The following is a 22,105-nucleotide window of genomic DNA, read 5'->3' as shown; positions in this document are numbered from 1 at the left end:
TGCATTGTAGTACATTTCCGAAGCCTGTCCGGTATCCGACCCATGTTGACGAGCGTCTTCGGCATTATTCCAGCCATCGAGCTATTGTTGTGTTTCGGCCTTCGAGCTGCGATTGTGTTCCAGATTGTGTGATTCGAGCATAGCCTCCTTGGTATTATTATTTCCCGACCAACATGCCGAGATCTTATTCCAGCCTATGTGCCGACGTTATAGTTCGGCCTGCGTGCCGATGTTTTATCTCGGCCTATGTGCCAACGTTATAGCCCGGCCTGGGTGCCGATGTTTTGTCCCGACCTACATGTCAATGTTTTATCTCGGCATGCGTGCCATTATTACCTCCGGACCTGTAGCTCATCTTCCGGTTCCGTGCCACGTCCGACTCCATGTCATCAGATCCAGCTCATCGTCTGACGCATTCATCTACTCTTCCGGGTCGCGACAACTCGAGCAGCGTCCGGTCTGAGGGCGCCCCCTGGGCCAGGGTACGTTACCGTACTCACTCTCCCTTCATTTGTTTATTCTAGTATTAGCCTATTACTTATATATTCGTCGGATCTGCCTCGAGCCTCGGGGTACCAGAGACCGGGGCGACTCGATCGCTGGTTGCAGGTAGCGTTGACCAGAGGACTTCTGAAGACTTGGTCAACATATAAGTGAGCATGCTCTCACGCTTCCAAACTCTCGCCTTAGTGTAAGTTATAAGTGAGCATACTCTCACGCTTCCAGACTCTCGCCTCAGTGCGAGTTATAAGTAAGCCTGGTCTCACGCTTCCAGACTCTTGTCTTAGTACAAGTTATAAGTGAGCATGCTCTCACGCCTCCAGACTCTCGCCTTAGTGCGAGTTATAAGTGAGCATGCTCTCACACCCAACGATCTACCCGGTCGGTGTTCCAGATTCTCACCCCAATGCGAGTTATAAGTGAGCATGCTCTCACGCCCAACGATCTGCTCGGTCGGTGTCACAGACTCTCGCCTCAGTGCGAGTTATAAGTGAGCATACTCTCACGCCCAACGACCTACCCGGTCGGTGTCCGAGACTCTCATCTTAGTGTGAGTTATAAGTGAGCATGCTCTCACGCACAACAACCTGCCCGGTCAGTGTCCCAGACTTTTGCCTCAGTGCGAGTTATAAGTGAGCATGCTCTCACGCACAACAACCTGCCCGGTCAGTGTCCCAGACTATCACCTCAGTGCGAGTTATAAGTGAGCATGCTCTCACATCCAACGATTTGCCCGGTCGGTGTCCCAGACTCTCGCCTGAGTGCGAGTTATAAGTGAGCATGCTCTCACACCCAACGACCTCTCGGTCGGCGTTCATTGCTCACTCGCAGCTCTGCCTGACACTTCTCATACTCACTTTACTCGTCGCACTGCCCGACACTCATCCTTAGCGCTTCGCTCACCGCCGTTGCTCTGTCGACGCTCACTGATTACTCGCTGATCTGCCCCGTCACTCATCACACTCACTTCACTCGCCGCTCTGCCCGACACTTATCATTCGTGTTTCACTCACCGCTGTTGCTCGGTCGACACTCACCGCTCACTTGCCGCTCTGTCCGACACTCATCATACTCGCTCCACTCGTCGCTCTGTCTGACACTCACCATTCACGTTTCGCTCATCGTTGTTGCTTGGTCATTTGTTCGACCATTTACTGGTACCACTCGGCTACTCATTTTATGCCGATCGGCCTATCGCTTAATGTTTTTCTTAGTTGGGCACTCGACATCGCTCACCCATTCTTATTCTGCCCTATAGGCATTCTCTCTATTTCTTGATTGACATTTTTTGATGGCCTGGTCGTGATTTACTGTCGATTGGTCGGGATTTTTTTGATCGTGCTCACGGCTTCGCTTGCCCATCGTCTTTCAACCTGCTCGACAGCCGCCTTATCGCTCGATCGATATTTTTTCGATCGCCTGGTCATGATTACTGACACTTGATTAACATTTTTTCGGTCGCGCGCTTGACACCGCTCATTCATCATCTTTGGACCCGCTCGACATTCTCACCATTTCCTGGTCGGTTATTCTCGATTGCCCGGTCGTGAATTACTATCGCTCGGTCGACACTCTTTCCCAGTCGTGCTCACGGCTTTTCTCGTCGATCCGTCTCTCTATTGTCTGGTCGCGAATTACTGTCACTCGGTCGACACTCTTTCCCAGTCACGCTCACGACTTTACTCGTCAATCCGTCTCTCTATTGCCTGGTCGCGAATTACTATCGCTCGGTCGACACTCTTTCCTGGTCGCGCTCACGCCTTTACTCGTCGATCCGTCTCTCTATTGCCTGGGCGCGATTTACTGTCGCTCGGATGACATTTTCTCGGTCGCGATTTATTGTCGCTCGGTCGACACTTTTCGATCGCTTGGTCGTGGTTTGTTGTCGCTCGGTCGTGTGCTCAGGACTGCTCGCCTAGCATCTCTATACTCGATTGACATTCTCCTGATGATTTGGTTGACATTTTCTTGGTCGTGGTTTACTATCGCTCAGTCGACACTTTCCGGTTATCACTCGGTCTCCCTCAGCATCTGATCGATCTCTTGCTCGACGTGCGCTTCACATTATTTCTTGTCGCTCGCTCGAAACTATTTGAGTCACTTGCTCGGCATTGCCACAGCTACTCGTTCGACGTGATAAGACGAGCACAGTAATTTGATTCCGCGTTCGGTAGCAATTCTATTTTGGGCTTGGTCTAGTCAGTCGGACTTACACCTCCTTCGATTAGACTTGAAGGGGAGGCTTGTAATACGGAGATAGCGGAGGGGTAAAGAGGAAATTAGGGGAATGAGGAGGAGCCTTTTTGTAAGTGCACTGAAGCACCCCTTTTTAGGAAACTATTCACACCGCAAGCAGGGGGGCTGCTTCATTTTTCTGCACTATCGTCAACAGAAAGAAAAGGAGCCTTCTTCCCTTTCACGCTTCTCGCCAACAACGACGCCAACCGCCGGCTGCTCCCTTCCCCTTCCTCTAGTCACAACCACCTCCTCTTCTCCCTGCTTACGCACACCGCCCCTCTCTCACACTCTCTCGCCTTCGCCGCTGAGGAGGATTTTCATTCACTTTTGCTTCGGCCGCCATGGCTCTTCCTCATGCTCCACTCTTCGCTGACACTCGCCACTTCTCCTCGCGACGCTGCCATCCTCCTTCTCCTCGAGATGCTACCATCCTTCTCCTCCTCGCGACGCAGCCACCGGATCGACATCGCCCCCACTTTCTTCCTCATCGTAGCGACTAGCCATCACCGCAGTGATCACTGCCCCCCCCCCCCTCTCCAGCGTTGAGGGCACAATTCGTTGCTTGCCATCCCCTTGTCACCATCATCGACCAATGTTCACAGCTGCCTCTAACGTCGTAGACGGTTTTCGAGCCGCGACCGAGTACCATCGTCGTAGACGGCTTCCAATCTGCATTGTAGTACATTTCCGAAGCCAGTCTGGTATCCGACCCATGTTGACGAGCGTCTTCGGCATTATTCCAATCATCGAGCTATTGTTGTGTTTCGGCCTTCGAGCCGTGATTGTGTTCTGGATTGTGTGATTCAGGTATACCCTCCTTGGTATTATTATTTCCCGGTCTGCGTGCTGAGATCTTATTCCATCTTGTGTGCCGACGTTATAGTTTGTCCTGCATGCCGATGTTTTATCCCGGCCTGTGTGCTAACATTATAGCCCGACCTGGGTGTCGATGTTTTGTCCCGGCCTGTGTGTCGATGTTTTATCTCGGCCTGCGTGCCATTATTATATTCGGACCTGTAGCTCATCTTCCAGTTTCGTGCCACGTCCGACTCCGTATCGTCAGATCCAGCTCATCGTCCGACGCATTCATCTACTCTTTCGGGTCGCGACAACTCGAGCAGCGTCCCGTCCGAGGACGTCCCCCTGAGCCAGCGTACGTTACCGTACTCACTCTCCCTTCATTTGTTTATTATAGTATTAGCCTGTTACTTATATATTCGTCGGATCTGCCTCGAGCTTCGGGGTACAAGAAACCGGGGCGACCCGGTCACTGGCTGCAGGTAGCGTTGACCAGAGGACTTCTGAAGACTTGGTCAACATAGAAGTCATCTCAGCATACCCCCCTTCGGGACATCGCGATTCGGTCAACATTCCATCCACCTCACCCGACGGTCAATCTGACTCAGATTCCGGACAGGATCATGGGTTAAGAAGTCGCGCATCCGCCAGAGCCGGGACGAATGGGAAGTGCGGCTGGTTGAAGTGGCGGATCCAAGAATTCAAGCATAGAGGGGTGAGATGTCGAGTTCAATCAGTTTTTAGGGTTAATTGTTTTTGGCTCGCTGATTGTTAGTCAAAATTAAAACGACGTGTTTTGACAAGTTTCGTTTTTTTAAAAGTGTCACGTCGTTTGCTCAAAGAAGACGACGCGTCAGCGTCATTCAACGTGTTTAAAAGAGAAAAAATGCATGGAACGATGTGTCGTCTGCTTCGAGCAAATGACGCGTCATTTAACACGTTTAAAAGAAAAAAAAAGCAGAAATGGATGAATAGGAGAATGCTAGAATAGAGGGTGATTTATACGCGAAACAAGGACAGTATCCTCCATCTCTACCGGTGGAACCCCAATGTCCTTGCAGAGCTGCTAGGTCCATGAGGCCATTATTAGCCATTTTGTTGTTTGGTTGTGCAACATTTAATCCCTTGGCCTGTGGCACATTTGAGTATTGTGATCCAATAGGTCGATTAGGATAAGTTTCCCCAGGCCTTTTGTTACCATTCCCACTAGTGTGTAGAGTTTTCTTGGCACCCGCTGCATTATTGGGCAGCTTCAGCTTCTTCAATAGATCAAGGCCCAACTACTCATCATCTTCATCCTCATCGTTAAAGTCATCCCTTTCCAGGTCTTCATTGTATGAGCTGAAGGATTTAGCCGTGCTGTGCTGGTGCTTGAAGGCCTTGGATGAGTGCTTGGTCGCTTTGGCCTTTGTTCCAGTTGTTGTTGTTCTTCTTATTCCCATCCTTGGCTTGATGTTGCTGCAGGTGGCCTGTTGCTTTGGCTGGTGGACTTGTGAGGTCAGAGCTTTTACCCCATAATACTAGGAGTTCCACCGTCGACAAGGAGGGTGGCCGCCGTCGCCGCCAGAGCTCTTATCCCATAATACTAGGGGTTCCACTATCGACAAGGAGGGTGGCCACCACCGTCGCCGCCGCCAGAGCTCTTACCCCATAATACTAGGGGTTCCACCGTCGGCAAGGGGGGCGGGATCCGCTCCTAGCTGGTTAAGAAGCCCTGAATGGCACTCTCAGCTCTCCCTCGACATGATCGATCTCGGTACGTGTAATGCAAGGTTAGTACTCCGACGAGCAATTTTGTCTTCGTCTTCGCTCTTCTCAAGTAGTTGCTTGTGAATTTCGATGGCCATTTGTTTAGGGTTGCATACTTTGCATGGCCCATTCTGTATAAAATAAGAGTGGTTTTCTTTTGCCTAGTTGATCAGAGTGATATTCTTAGGGATGTAAATGAACCAAATTGCTCATGAATTATTCAAAGCTCGATTCGATAAAAGCTCGTTTGAGCTCATTTAATGAGACTCGTTAAGATAAACAAGTCAAGCTCAAGCTTTACAATATTCGGCTCGTTAGTTCGTGAATATGTTCGTTGAACTCATGAATCAACTTTTAAATAAAAAAAATATAATAGTTTTGATATTAAATTTATAAATTTTACACTCTACTTAAAACATATAGACAAATATATTAAATTTATTTATTAGAATAAAATTATAAATTTTAATAAGAATATTATAATTTTCTTTAGATATATAATTTAATTTTTAATGAATATTTAATTTATAATTTATATTTATTAAGTTCATTTAGGCTCAATAAAAGTTCGAATAAGCTCGTATGCTATGAATATATTCGTTAAATAAAGCTCGAGCTCAGTTCGATTATAAACGAGTCAAATTCAAATTAACATTCAATAATTCGACTCGACTCGGCTCACTCAATTACACCCTTGGATATTCTTATGGGATGATGAAATGGTTTTGATCCCAGTGGGAAAATTAAGCTGTATGATTTAGTAGGATTCTAATAGACTCAATAAAAAGGCAAATAGGAGATGGAAAATAATTTAGCCTCCAAGAGTTTCACGCTCATGATTACTCTATTCTAGTAAAAGTTAATTATCTTCATCGGCATCTCTCACAATTTATCATCAAGTTATAGCTGATTGTTAAATAGATAGGAGGTAGAAGAAGTTTTTTCTCCGAGTGCATCAGTTTGTCGGGAATTGATCTATACCCCACTGTAGTAAATCTGCCACCCCTAACTAATGGGACACTCCGTAGGGACCCATGATTGTTCTATGATCATTAGGATTTGACATGTGAAGGTTTTGGAGTGCAAAATTAATCTTTTTATAATAGGAAAAAATTAAGATGGCGCCACTATTTTTTAAAAATCATCAAAACATGTTCCACTTTGATTTTTTTATCAAAAAATTGTCCCACCCTAATGTTTAGTCATATACAATTACTTAACCACCCTTCAGTATTCTTCAGTACTGTTATCTCCCACCTAATACTTCAATCGGTTAAGTGTGTTATAGCAATTATAATTTTGTAGCTGCTATAACATGAATGTTAAATGAGCAAGTTGAATCCGTATTGTTGCAACTACAGTTTTGTAGTTACTACAATAATTATAGTAATTACGATTTCTATTATAGCTGTTATGATTTTATACCTGCTACAACGTGAATTTCTACCGTTCATGTTGTAGCTGCTACAACATGAATTTCTATCAACGTTGAATAGATTATGTATTGTAGCAGGTATGAAATTGTAGCTGCTACAATGCATTCGATCTGTTGGATCGCAGCGGCCGGCTAGAAGGGGGGTTGAATAGCCTGAAAATAAAAAACGAACCCTTCTCGAACTCTTAAACTAACACTTGCATAAAAATAATAGCAGAAAGTAAATAAGAAAAGACGAGGCATCGAATTTAACTTGGTTACAACCAGGGAGGTTGTTAATCCAAGGAAGATGATCGTACTAAAAACTCCTTCAGGCGGAGAAGCCTCTTACAACGATGAAGCGGAGAAAACAGAAGCTTAATTACAGAGAAAGCGTGCAAGTGCAGAAAGAATGAATTGCTTGAGTTGTTAAAAAACTTCTGGACTAAGGCTGTATTTATAGCCTTGGTCGGGGCACTCGAAGGGATTCTGGATGCCCTAGGGGGGATAAAACTTTATCCCCCAACGTTCAGATCGCGATTGACGCGTTCTGGTCAAAAAGTTAACTCCGGGCATCCAGAAGGGTTCCGAGCGCCTCGGACAGCTCCGGGCACCCCTGTTGGAAAAGTCAACCCCGTTGACTTTTTCCAACCGGGGTCTTCTGCTCCGACTCTGTTCGCCTCAGACCAAGTCTTCCGCTCGCTTGGGTGATCTCTGCTATCCGGAATAGGGTTCACCCGAACCCAACTTCCGGTCTTCTCGAGCAGGCTTCTGCTCCGCCTTCTCATCCCTCGGAATTGTCGCGTGCTTCCTTCTCGTCCGCCAGCGTACTCATCCGCAGTCTTCATCCCTCGATCGCACCCCATGCCGACCTTCTCGCTAGCTACGTCTCTTGCTCCTCGAGCAGTCTTCCGCTCCGGCTTCTCGTCTCTCGGAACCACCGCATGCTTCCTTCTCGTTCGCCGGCATACTTTTCCACAGCGCCTCGTCCCTTGGACGCACCGCGTACCGTCCTTCTCGCTAGCTGCGTCTTCCGCTCGACTACTTGTGCTCCTAAGCTCCTACACACTCAAACACAAGGTTAAAAACACACATGACCTAACTTAACTTGTTGATCACATCAAAACAACCTTGGGGTTCCAACACGATCAACTTGAGATTTAGGCAGAAGACAACAATACTAAAATAATATTAAAGAGTAATTGGATAATTATACACGATAAACAGTAGGTTGGATGCCTTTTTAATAAAAGAAATCAACATGGATTGTTCTTTGATGATTTAGGGGAAAAAGCGCCTTCTTTACTTTTGCCCTTTAATGTTTTGAAACTGCTACAAAAGGTATTTCCTTGTCCCTGATTCTTAAACTATGCGTCTAGCTTATGTTGGACAAAGCAATTTATCAGAAATTTATGGAATTAGCTGAATTTAAATTATAATGAATTAATTTCAATTTATTTTGTTGAGATGACCTGAGCAAATAATCTAAGACTGCCAGCGAGGACCAGTTTCTGCCAAGTGTTGAGTGCAGACTGGTCGAGCAGGCAGATCGGTCGAGCGGACAGATCAGCCTAGCAAGCTGAGAAGCTAAGCAGTCTGAGAGGCCGAGCGAATATACAACCAAGTTGTCGAGCAAACGGCCGAGCGAGTATTCAGCCGACTAGGCAGAAAACAGAGTGATCGAGCGAGCGTGTGGCCGGACGAGCGAAGCACGCAAGTGGTCGGTCAGGCAAAGCAGTAGAGCGACCAAATGAGCGAACGAGCAAAACAAGCAAGTGGTCGATCGGGCAGAGCAGCACAGCAACCGAATGACCGAACGACCGAACGAGCAAAACAAGCAAGTGGCTGGTCGAGCAGAGCAGGAAGCGACTGAACAAGGGAACAACCGGACAGACGTTCAACCGAGTGGATGAAGTGGCCGAGAGAATGTGCGGTCGGACAGGTGTACAGCCGAGTGAAGGAAGAAGCCAAGCGAGTGAACTAACGGGTGGCCGGGCTGGCAGAGAAGCCAAGCGGGAACCGAGTGAGCGAGTGGCTAGCCGGGTAGAGAGGCTGAGTGGGCGAATATACTGATGCCTACAATGGTCACAACAATCTTGAAACAAATTCAGCTCTGTTGAAATTGCCACAAAATAAAGTGTTGAGGTGCAATAGACTCAACACATTAAAGCCCCTTCTGTCCCGATTGGAACTGTGCCAATCAATCACGGGGAAAAGCCAGAGAAGTTCAGTGGACTAAACTTCAAGAGGTGGCAGCAGAAGATGCTCTTCTACTTGACCATGCTCGATCTGGCTCGATTCTTGAACGAGGACTCTCCCAAGCGTGCTGAGGATACTGATGCGCAGACCATTAGTGCAGTGGAGGCATGGACTCATTCTAAGTTCCTTTGCCGAAACTACATCCTCAACTGTCTTGCTGACTCATTGTACGCTGTGTATAGCATGAAGAGAATGACTAAGTAGTTATAGGAGTCTCTAGACAAGAAGTACAAGACTGAGGATGAAGGGGCCAAGAAGTTCATCGTGGGTCGATTCCTAGACTACAAGATGGTTGACTCCAAGATAGTGATCAGCCAAATTCAGGAGCTTCAGGTGATCTAGCATGAGATCCACTCAGAAGAGATGGTTCTGAGTGAAACCTTCCAGGTGGCTGCTATCAATGAGAAACTGCCCCCCTAGCTAGAAGGATTTCAAGAACTACCTGAAGCATATCTGCTGCAACAAGGAGCTGCTCCATAACTTCGAAGAAGTCAATGGAGACAAACTATTCATGGGCAACTCAGCAACCTCAGATATCATGGGCAAGGAAAAGTGGTGCTGAAGATGACCTCGGCTAAGGACCTTACTCTGAACAATGTGTTGTACGTTCCGGAGATTTCGAAGAATCTAGTGTCCGGATCACCGTTAAGCAAGCATGACTTTCACATTATTTTTGAGTCGGATAGAGTTGAACTATCCAAAAATGGAATGTTTGTAGGAAGGAGTTATGTATTTGATGGGTTGTTCAAGCTCAATGTAATGACTATTAGACTTAAGATAAATAAAAATGAAAGCTCTTCCACTTATATGATTGAGTCTTCATATTTGTGGCATGGTAGACTAGGACATATTAACTACGATATGTTGCGTAGATTAATAAACATGCAAAGCATACCTACATTCCACCTTGACCCAAAACTCAAGTGTGAGATTTGTGTTGAAGCGAAAATAACAAGGTCATCATTTCAACATATTGAAAGAAGTAATAAACCACTTTACCTAATCCACACTGATGTGTGCAACCTAAAAGGTACACCAACACATGGTAGTAATAATTACTTCATCACTTTTGTAGATGATGACACAAAATACTGTTATGTGTATCTTCTCAAAAGTAAGGATAAAAGTATAGAGAAATTTGCTCTCTATAAAAATGAGGTTGAAAACCAACTTAATAAAAAGACTAAGGTGGTTTAAAGTGACTGAGATGATGAATATGCATCACCGTTCACCGAGATATGTGTTGAACATGAGATCATACACGAAACAACAGCTCCTTATATATCTCAGCAAAATGGTGTTGCTGAGCGGAAGAACCACACTCTAAAGGAGATGATAAATGCTCTTCTATTGAGCTCTTAACTATCAGAGTTTATGTGGGGGGAAGCTGTGTTAACAGCTAATTACCTTTTAAATAAGGTGTCATGTAAGAAAATAGATAAGAGCCCTTATGAGTTGTGGAATAGAAGACAATCATCCTATAAATATTTATGAATATGGGGGTGTTTTGCCAAAGTATTGGTACCTGATCTGAAAAAGATTAAGATAGGATCAAAGACGGTTGATTACATATTTATTGAATATGCACATAACATCAGTGCATATCAGTTTTTTGTGTATGAGTCACAAATATCGGATATACACAAGAACACGATAATGGAATTGAGAAATGCCTCATTTTTTGAGCATGTGTTTCCATATAAGGCCCGAGAGGACGCTATCTTCTCAAAACTGGCATATGAAACACAAGGCGAAGAAGAAGATGATGAACCAGTCGAGGTTGAGCTTAGACGGAGCAAAAGAGCTCGAGTAGAAAAATCTTACAGATCAGATTTTATCACTTTCATGTTGGAAAGTGAGCCCCGAAGTTACTTAGAAATAGTAAATTCTTATAATGGACCTCACTGGAGAGAGACAATTGCATCTGAGATAAAATCTATCTTGCAAAATCACACTTGGAAATTTATGGATCTTCCTCCCGGAAGTAAACCACTAGGTTGCAAGTGGATTTTCAAGAAGAAAGTGAAGTCAGATGACATAATTGATAAGTAAAAGGCTGGATTGATAATCAAAGGATATCGATAACAAGAACGCCTTGATTACTTTAATTGATACGTATTCTCCCGTGTTGAGAATAACTTCCATTAGAGTATTGTTAACTATAGCTACTCTATTGAATCTCGAAATACATCAAATGGAAGTAAAGACAGTCTTACTAAACGAAGATTTAGAAGAGGAAATTTACATGGAGCAACCTGAGGGGTTTTTTGTGCAAGGTTAGAAAAACAAGATTTGTAGATTGATGAAGTCATTATATGGCTTGACACAAGCACCAAAGCAGTGACATGAGAAATTTGATAATGTCATAAAGGAATGTGGATTCAAAATCAATAAGTATGATAAATGTGGCTACATATAATCCACAAAGAATGACTACGTTATCTTATGTCTATATGTAGATGACATACTTATCATCGGGAGTAATGATAAGATGATCAAATTCATTAAGGACATGTTGAACTCAAGATTTGACATGAAAGACATGAGTTTAGCCGATGTATTTCTAGAAATCAAAATTTTTAGAACAATAGAAGGACTTGTTCTTAGTCAGTCTCATTATGTAGACAAGATTCTTGAGAAATTCACTAAACGTGATACTGTGTTGGATTGTTGGACAAAACAATCTATCGGAGATTTGGGAAATTAACCAAATTTAAATTACAATGAATTAAATTCAACTTATCTGTTGAGATGACCTAAGCAGATAATCTCAGGTTGCCAGCGGGGGCTGGTTTCTACTAAGTGCTCAGTGCAGACTAGTCGAGCAGGCAGAGAGGTCGAGCGAGTAGATCAGCCGAGCGGGTTGAGAAGCTAAGCAGTTCGAGAGGCTGACTGAATGTGCAGCCGAGTTGCCCAGCGAGCGAGTGGACGAGCGAGCTAGCGGCCAGGCAGAAATCTAAGTGCTCGGGCGAGCGAAGCAGGCAAGTGGTCGATCGGGCAGAGCAGCTAAGCCACCGAACGAGCAAACGACCAGACGAGCAAAGCAGGAAAATGGCTGGTCGGGTAGAGAAGCAAAGCCGCCAAACGAGCGAACGACCGGACGAGCAAAGTAGGCAAGTAGCTGGTCAGGCAGAGCAGCACAGCCACCAAACAAGTGAACGGCCAGACGGGCGTGCAATCGAGAAATTGTGCAGCCGAACGGGCGTGCAGTCGAGAGGAGGAAGAAGCCGAGCGAGTGAATGAACAGGTGGTTGGACTTGCATGGTCGCAGTTTCCTTGAAACAGATTCATCCTACCTCTGGCTGATACAATGGTTAATCATGATTCCTACCAAGCACTGATGGTCATGACGAATTGAGTGTTACTCAACTGCTATGGGGAACGAAGGTGGAAAGCTACCGCTTCTTTTTTGTGTGGGTAACCTCTTTTGCTAATGATCGACGACATTAATGATCATTATTCGTCAAGTATGAGAGAGAGAGTTTAGGGTTTAGGGTTTAGGATTTAGGGTCCTAAACTTTACTCCCGACCGGTCTGACATTCAGCACCCGTACAAGTCAACATGGTTCAGTGCAATTCGAGCCCTAGGCTTGCACTCTCCCTGTGCCCACGCGTGAGAGAGAGTCTCTCCCCATGCATTTGTTCACATTATCAATGTATGTGAATTAATATAAACCAACTAATATGCCTTGAAACTCTCAATGTGGGACTAAAGTTTCATTCATAATGGAGCTTCATGCATTTTCCACCTCTTTTCCATTCACATATATCCGACAGGTTAATTCCATACATTTTGCCCACCATCAGACAGAAGGCTATTTCACAGATAATTGCCATACTCTTTATTGTTTATGATCATCTTATATCTTATGTATTGTTTACTTTGCTTCCTTTCTATCTTTCACTTTTTCAACTCTAACTAATTCAAGATGTCTTACTTTGGAGATATAAATATTTCAACATTGGAGTGTTTCTTAAATTTGTCTTGTCTAATAACAGACTTCCTCTATTCTATCAAGTGGTAAAGTATAGCACGTGTCTTGATTTATCTATGTTCTTCTGAACCTCACATTTCACCTAATCATCTAAACATATTGTGATTTATCTAACAATTTGATTGGTTTGTGACTTCAATCTAGTAATTTGTAGAGTATAATCTTCACATATCTTAATGATTCCAAATTCTTGTCCATTCCACATTCAAATTATGTCCTTTCAATCAATCAAACAAGTCTAGCGAACATCCTCCAAAAAATAGTTGAAAATTTAATTAGTCAATCTCTTTTGGATGAGACATAGATACAAATAATTTATGGCAAAGTCAAAAGGATATCTTTTTTTACCGAATTGTCAAAAGAACGTCCTATGTTGATATTTTATTAAAAGGGCACCCCATCTGTTTTTAAAATAAGTATATCTCCTGTCTAAATCAGACATATTTAGCAGCTATGAAACTATAGCTACTGTAATTTCATAATTGCTACAACTAAGTTGTCACATAGTAGTAGCTATGGTTGCGTAGCGACTACAACATGGAAATTTTCTTTTTAAGACTAAAATTGTTCAAAGTTTTTGAAAATAATTTAAATGATATTCTTTAACTTGAAACTGGGTCATTACAAGTTCCATCTCAAAATTAACTATAGATCTATGAACGAGTCTTGATTTGATATATTATATATCTCATGATTCAACTTGAGTAAAAAATTATGGTCTATGAACTTCACCTCTATTCGTATCCACGTCGAGATCTTCAAGACAACTTCAGTGAGCAACAAAGTTCACCTCCGATTGGTACTAGACAAGCGTGGAGACGATGCGATCCAAGAGAAGGAAGAAGAAATAAAAGCTTGATATTCACCCCTCAAGTTGAGACCTAAAATTCTGTAGGACTGTAAATATGCTAGGGGGAGGGGTGAATATCATTTTTTGCTTTTTCGAAGATCAAGAGTACGTAGTGGAAAAGAACAGAGATGAAAAGTGAACGTTAATACAAGTGATTTTACTTGCTTCGGAATCTTCGACGACTCCTACTCCAAGGCATGCACTCGTTGAGTGCTTTCATTGGGCAATCACTATAATCACAAAATAATTACAGAATTTAAGTACAATTGCAGGAATTAAATTATACTGACAATACAACTTTGAAAACTTGAGCGCAAGTTGTCAGTGTAGCTTTTAGGTATACCATAGACCTTTTCGGAGTATCACATGAGTACAAAAGTTATAGCAATTGACGTTCTGAAGCTGCTGGTCGAAGACCCTTATATAAGTCCATTATGAGTGCCTGGAACCTCTCCAAGCTCCTGGACTATGCTGATGTAGTGACCTCTCGTTGAAACTTCATCCGCGAAGTTTTATCCACCTCCGGGCGCCTGGACTGTTGACGCGGGCTTAGCCAGTCGACGCGCTCTAACTCAACTCTTGGATAACTTTTCTGGTCCGGGCGCTTGGACCAATTCTGGGGTCCAGACCGCCAGGGTGCCTGCCCAGTCACTCACTCGAGCGAGCTAGTCCGGGCACCCGGATAAGCTCCAGGCTCCCGAAGTCCGGGTGCCCGGATCCCTTCCAGTCTCTTGAAGTCCGAGCGCCCGGACTCCCCTTTTTCGTACTTCTCCTTCCTACAAAAAAGAGTTAGTCCAAGCAAATAAAAATATGTTTATCCTACAAAATAGAGTTAACACAATATTAATAAGATAGGAGTAATAATTAGATCATGTCTCCCCGAAACTAGAATCTAGTAAGATCTCAACTTAGGTTTCTCAAATGGACCTGGACCGACACCTATAGTTCCCTCAACTGGGAATGCATCCTCACTGGATCTCTCCTCCAGTTGCTTACCTCTTACTTATCAACTACAGTCGCTTGACTGACCTTTGACACACTAGGTCTTCCCTGCTGGAGTAATCTAGTGACCCTAGGTTTTGATGTTTGGACAAATGTTTAAGTTAGGTTTATTATTGTATTTGATATGCATTGTGAGTGTGCAAGATACAGGTACAACAAGGAAAGTCCAAGTGTGATCTTGGCAAAGGAGGAAAGTCCAAGGATGAGTCTTGGTGATGTAAGTCCAAGCATGTAGTCTTGGCAACGTAAGTCCAAGTGTGACTTGGAAATGGATGAAGTCCCGTAGGTGCGACCTCTTGGTAAAGGAAGATCCAACAACAGTGACAAGGTTGATGAAAGCTTTAGAAGGCAAGACGTGAAGGATGCGAAGACATCCGAGGGACGCAAGGCTGATGGAGGAGGCTAGAAGGCTAGGTCTAGGTTGGTCGGGCGAGGACGAGTGTTGAGTGAATATACTCGAGGGTCAAATCCTAGGATTAGAGTTTTATTGTAGCGCTACTGTAGTGTTGTTGTAGCAGTACTATAGCGTTACTATAGCAGTCGACTGGTGTTTTCATTAGTCGACTGGTAGCCGATCGTTGGCTTGTAACGATCGAATTTCACTTAGAACCAGTCGACTGGTGGTTGTACCAATCGACTGGTGGCGGGAAAAATAGTTGGTGTTTTCCTTCCGAGCTCTATTTAATAGAGCTCAGGGTACTTGGCCATAGTTGACGAAAATAAAGGTGGTTAACCCCTATTAGAGTCTCCAAGGTCTTCTCAAGTGATCAAGAGCTTGTGTAAGTTTGTAGCGAGGTTTCTCCACCCACGATGAGCTACTTGAGCTAGCCGAAGGTTTTTCGAGGAGTCATCCACCGACGGATCGGGATCATCCACCTTACGGACAGTCGTGGAGTAGGAGCTTCATCTCCGAACCACATTAAATCAACGTGTTAGGTTTACCTTCTCTTGTTAGTGTTTGTCTTGTATTTCCGCTGTGCACACTAATCATTGTAGGAAACGATGTTTTGGGTGAGACGCTATTCACCCCCCCTCTAGCGGGCGTCAAGGTCCCAATAAATGGTATCAGAACTATGTTAGCTCTTGTTAGACTAATCACCAAGAGAGCAGCTAGAGGAAGAAGATGGAGTCGGAGGGACCTCTCGGATGGGACATCCGAATCCCACCTCCATACGAGCGTGAGGGCTTCGACTATTGGAGGAAGCACATGGAGATGTGGTTCCAAATGAATTGGAACCAATGGATTGTGTTGGAGGAAGCATTTAAAGCTTCAACGGATAAGAAGGGAAAGTGTCTCCGATCTCGATATTGGACTGAGAAGCAAAGGGAGCAATCAGAGACGGATAATAAGATAACTAGAATTTTAATTAATTTATTACCTCCTAATGCGGTCTTGAATGTAGGTGAATATGAGAACGCAAGTGACCTTTGGAAAAAGGTAATTGCGCTTCATGAGAGTCCTATACAAATCCAAGAAAAGGAGGAGCCCGAGGAGAAGAACTCATTGGTCCAAGAAGAGAAGGACCAATCGAATATTGACACGGGTTCAACATCCGAGGAGGAGAAGGAAGATGAGGAGGTACCATCCACATCTTCAAGGGAGAACGAAGTGGAACCATCCACATCTTAAGTGAAGAAGAAGAAGAAGAAGAAGAGACATCCAAGGATGAGGAGGTCTTGGAAGCTCAACCCTCAACCTCAACTACCAAGAAGAGCGAGAAGAGCCACATCAAATGGTTTGAGTGTGGTAAGATGGGACACTACAAGAGTAGGCGTCCTTCACTCAAGAAGGTAAAGGAGGTAAACTCTAAACTCATTAAAGTTAATTTAGAAACTAATGTCACGCCCTAGAGGAGTCCCTACCGAAAATTTTCGACAGCATCTCCCCTGTACCGGTGACAATCTGAGGTATATAAACATACAAAATACATCAGCCACATACGGCTGAAATATACACACAATAGAAACAACATAACTACGCAATTTAATATACTCAGCCTACCCGGCTGGACAACAATGAAATAAACATAACCACACAGTTAAATAACCCACACGGCTAAAAGTAAACACACAACCACACAATATATAATAACAGCCAACACGACTGAAAGTAAACGCAGCGAAAAATCATAAAATAATACGAATGTAAGACCAACAAAGTCACTAACTAAAATACCTGTAACCACCAGACTAGACTCTAAAATCCACATCGACTTATTGGAAAATGAAATATGCAAAATTAACATACCACCCAAACAGTAACAAAAACAAAAAGAAGACTATCCTCAAGAGTGACGTGGGACTAGCAACCGGGACTCTCCAAGCATCCATGACTCATCTACCTATTACCTGGTGAAAGAAAACCAATTTACGAGGTGGTGAGTATTGGAACTCAGCGGGTAAGGAAAGATAGTGTATGAACATAACATATAAATAGAGGATGCCAAAAGAAATACAGTCTCATAAGGGAAGTAGCGGATACTAAAATAAAACCATAATAAATACTCATACCTGAAACCATATCCTAGGCTAATAATAGAAGGTCAGAAACAGTACTAATCTGCTATCGTACTGCTCATAACTACAGAGATAACATGTAAGGTATACAAACATTCCAATAAATAAACCAATGTCTAAACATCTAAAATGAGAACATATCTCAACATAATGAAACATATCAGTATAAGTGAACGATAGCAATAAGTAAGCAATAACAACATATGTAAACAGCAGCAGCCAAAACAAGTATAATGACAGTGTATACACGGATGGTCACTCCCGCCCACCCCTCTGCACCATGACCCCTGTATGATCGAGAGGTTAGGTCAGTGATAGACTGTACACCACTCCAGCTACCACTCTCTCGAGTAGCCAAGGGGACAGTTGCATAGTAGCTAACAAGCTACATCTGTGATAGGGGTCCCTGCTGCTCGCAACTCCAGCTATCACTACCTATGAGTGACATAGTGGAAGTACGACAGGACAAGCGACATCAACTCCAGCTACCACCCTCTCGAGTGGCCGAGGATGCGACCCTGGTCAACGACTCTCTCGACCGCAAGGGAGAATTGGTCGTTGACATGCATGCCATGATATGATGTGCCAAATGCAACAGTTATCATACAAATATAAGAAGAAGTTAGGTATACTACATGAAGCCAGCATGCTCAATATAGTACATAAATAAATAACAGTCAAAACATACAAACATGGTATCTAATATCTGCTACTTATCATGGACAACAACAAGAGACTGTATAGATATGGAAATGAATATCTCAAAGATCACGTGGAAGTATCAAGTGCAGGAAAAATAAGAGTGGAGTCAAGATAAAATAGTCCTTATCCAGAATATTTCATGCACTAAGTTAAAGAACTACAGAATCAACGTAAGAAGTACCCGCCTTTAATAGAAGATCGAATAAAAAATCCTACGTCGAGATGCTCATTCCGAATCAACGTCCTGCATCAATCAATACATATATTTTATTTAGCTAAATTCATATGAATTAAACAGCTAAATAAAATACCCAAACCTAATTAGGGAAAACCCTAATCGACCGTAGATATTAACCCTAACTATATTTAACCCACAGGTCAAATAGGGTTATCTTCGTTAACCCTAATCATTCCACTAATCAATTGGTCAACTAGGGTTAATTTCCATAACCCTAGACAACCCACTATACAATTGGATTTAAGTCTAAACTTAAATCAATCCTAGTAATGATTCATGCTTCACTTAACTACCAAAACCTAACCTAAACCAACCTAAATTATTACTAGATAAACACTAAAACATTCACATTATGTGATAGTGTTTGCTAGTTACCTTATGAGTGGCAGCAAGGAAGCACTGCGAGTTCTAGTACCAATAGCTGCGATGCAATCCCAGCGAAGGATACAGTGCAGCGATAGCCGGGATTTGCCGACGTAGCGCCCTCAGATGGCCCTAGCTATAGATCACCCATAAACAGATATGGTCATAGCTACAAATCGCTCCAAACCATCACCGAAACGCACACTAACCTCAATCAATTGCTTGCGGGAACAGAGGGCAAAGGAGTGAAGTGTCGGCGTTGGCTGCTCACGGCAAAAGGGTAGCGTCAACCGTAGAGGAGAGTACGAGTGAGAGGAGGTGCAGCGATGAGAGACAGATCTAGGGCACGACGAGTTGGGGCTTGCAGCTTGTCAGCGTCAGAACGGGGAAGAGGATCGGTTAGGGCACGAGATGGCAGTTATGATTCGCAAAGAAGAAGACTCGCTGGTGGCTACTGTGGTGCCGAGTTGAGACAGAGGAGAGGGAGATCGCCAGCTATTGTGGTGCTCGCGTGAGAAGGAGAGTTGGCGATGTCTTGGTGCTCGCGCGAGGAGGAGAGCCGGCAGCTGTTGTGCTCGACGGCTAGCGCCCGCATGATGGAGTGAGGCCGCGACTGTGGTGGCCGCGTGAGAAGGAGGGGCCGTGAGAGGTTGAGGGCTCGGGAAGAGAGGAGATCACCGGAGGATTTAGGGAGGAAAGGCTCGGTAAAGGAGGAGAGATGGAGAGCTCGACGGCGTCGCTGGGTGAGGCTCGGGGATGAGGAACGACGATGTGGGAGCTAGGGCATGGGGAGGTGCTTTTATAACTTAGGGAAATTTTGATTAAACCCTAGATCTGTTTCTCAAGCAACTCCCACCTCTGGGTATTCCAAACAGGGTTTTCTCGAGCCCATATGTGCATCTCCTCTAAATACGCCATACGAGCTCCGATTAATTCCAGAAAAATTTCTAAAAATTCCAATAAGATTATTTTCTCAAATAACCTTATTATTTAATTATTATTTTGTTCGGTATTTTACAAATAATGTGAGTTGTAGGAAGAAGAAGAAGCATATTAGATGCTTCACGTGTGGTGAGTATGGTCTGTTGGGACCTTGACGTTCGCTAGAGGGGGTGAATAGCGTCTCACCCAAATCGTCGCTTCCTACACTTGTTAGTGCACAGTGGAAACAAAAATACTAACAAACAAAAGCAAAGCTAACCCTAGAAAACAATAAACAAGAAACAAACCCAATGACATGTTGTTTAACGTGGTTCGGAGATGAAGCTCCTACTCCACGGCTGTCCGTAAGGTGGACGATCCCGATCCGTCGATGGATGACTCCCCAGAAAACCTCCGGCTAACTCGTGTAGCTCCTTGTGGGTGGAGAAACCTCGCCACAAACTCTCACCAAGGACTCTTGAGAAGCTAGGGCACTGGTAGACTACTAATAGGGGTTAACCACCTCTATTTTGTCAACTTTAACCAAGCTTCCAATGCTTGGTTATATAGGCCACGGGTTGAAAAACCCCGCCTACTAGTCGACTGCCAAAACATGCAGTCGACTGGCCTTCGTGGAAATTCGACTGTTGCAGCCCAACGGCTTGATACCAACCCTCTGTTCGCTCTCAGTCGACTGATGAAACCACCAATCGACTGCTATAGTACTGCTACAGTAGCGCTACAGTACTGCTGCAGTACACTACAGTGCTGCTACAATGAAACCTAATTCTAGAATTTTATCCCGAGTACATTCACTCAACACTCATTCTCGCTCGACCAACCTAGACCTAGCCTTCTAGCCTCCTCCATCAGCTTTGCGTCCCTCGGATGCCTCCCCATCCTTCACGTCTTGCCTTCTGGAGCTTCCATCAACTTTGTCATTGTTGTCGGGTCTTCCTTTGCCAAGAGGTCGCGCCTTCGGGACTTCATCCATTGCCAAGTCACACTTGGACTTACGTTGCCAAGACTACATGTTTGGACTTACACCGCCAAGACTCATCCTTGGACTTTCCTCCTTTGCCAAGATCACACCTGGGCTTTCCTTATTGTACCTGTATCCTGCACACTCACAATGCATATCAAATACAACAATAAACCTAACTTAAACCTTTGCCCAAACATCAAAACTTATGGTACCCAGATTGTTCCAACAATCTTCCCCTTTTTGATGTTTGGCAACCCGTTTAAGTTAGGGAAACAATATACCAATAATAATGTAAATAAATATACAATCTACACATACATAAATCATGGAACATAATCCTAGGCTCCCCCTTCACCTAAGCTCCCCCTTGAGCCAGGATTTCTTGCAAAGATAAACTTCTCCCCCTTTGCTAATAAATAAGCAATCACTCCCCCTTCACCTAAGCTCCTCCTTGAGCTAGGATTTCTTGCAAAGGTATGTAGGTTTCCCACTTAAACCTAAATTTCTCCCCCTTTGCCATACATCAAAAAGAGCTCCAACAATATCCCAATTAATGGACTCTTTGACCTCTAATGACTATAAACATCATGTATTAATCTCCCATAAGATTACATACATGTTCATCACTCTTTTGGTCATTTTCTAATGCTGAAAAATATTTTCAGACCGTATCAGTCGACTGCATGCTATAAGTACCAGTCGACTGACATCATTAAAACGAGCTTACGGAGACATTCTGTGCTCATGAACAGTGCTACCAGTCGACTGGTAAAACCATTAGTCGACTGGCCTCGTCAAAATGAGCTTATAGAGGTCCTCTGTGCTGAAAATTACTTTTACCAGTCGACTGGTAACTATACCAGTCGACTGGTACTCTTTTTGGGCAAAAATCAGCATTTTTTACCCACTTTCAGAAATGCACCAAACATTCCACAAACCTTCAAAAAATTCCAAATTTTGTGGAGAGGTTTATTTTATCCATGTCTAATTGGAAAAAATATATATAAATATATTTATCACAGATCCCAAGATTGACACAATATTCAAAACTAGCTAAATGGTTCAATTGAACTTTAACCTAAAGTCCTAGTTTTGGCTTCCTCTTGATGTATCTGCTCATACTAAACCATAATGCATTCCTAGCATTAGTTTATATGACATCTATACATCAAAAACTAATTTTCATGCAATATGAACCCAATTCACATTTCAATACATGAAATACATCCTAATTGTGTCAACCCACTATGTTAGAGACTTAAGTCCGTCTCCTAACCACTTGGTACATTTGATAACTCATCTACCATGGGTCCCAAAGGCTCTTTCTAATCTTAGGAATCTTAACCTTAGTCACCTCCCTTGGTGACTCATCCACTATGGCTAGGCCACTTCGGTGCACCTCGGTTGACACTTGGCCTACAAAACTCACCTTCTTAACCTTAGACACATTGTCTTTGGTTAATTTCTTCTTGTCCTTAACCTTGGACATCCCATCCTTGCCATAGTTATATGTCACCATAGCATATTCCTTCTTATTGGCCTTGGATGACTCTCCCTTGTCCTTGGTCACACC

Source organism: Zingiber officinale, chromosome 2A (assembly GCF_018446385.1).
Source record: "Zingiber officinale cultivar Zhangliang chromosome 2A, Zo_v1.1, whole genome shotgun sequence".
NCBI classification, from domain to species: domain Eukaryota; kingdom Viridiplantae; phylum Streptophyta; class Magnoliopsida; order Zingiberales; family Zingiberaceae; genus Zingiber; species Zingiber officinale.
Note: the sequence above shows the minus strand (reverse complement) of the source record.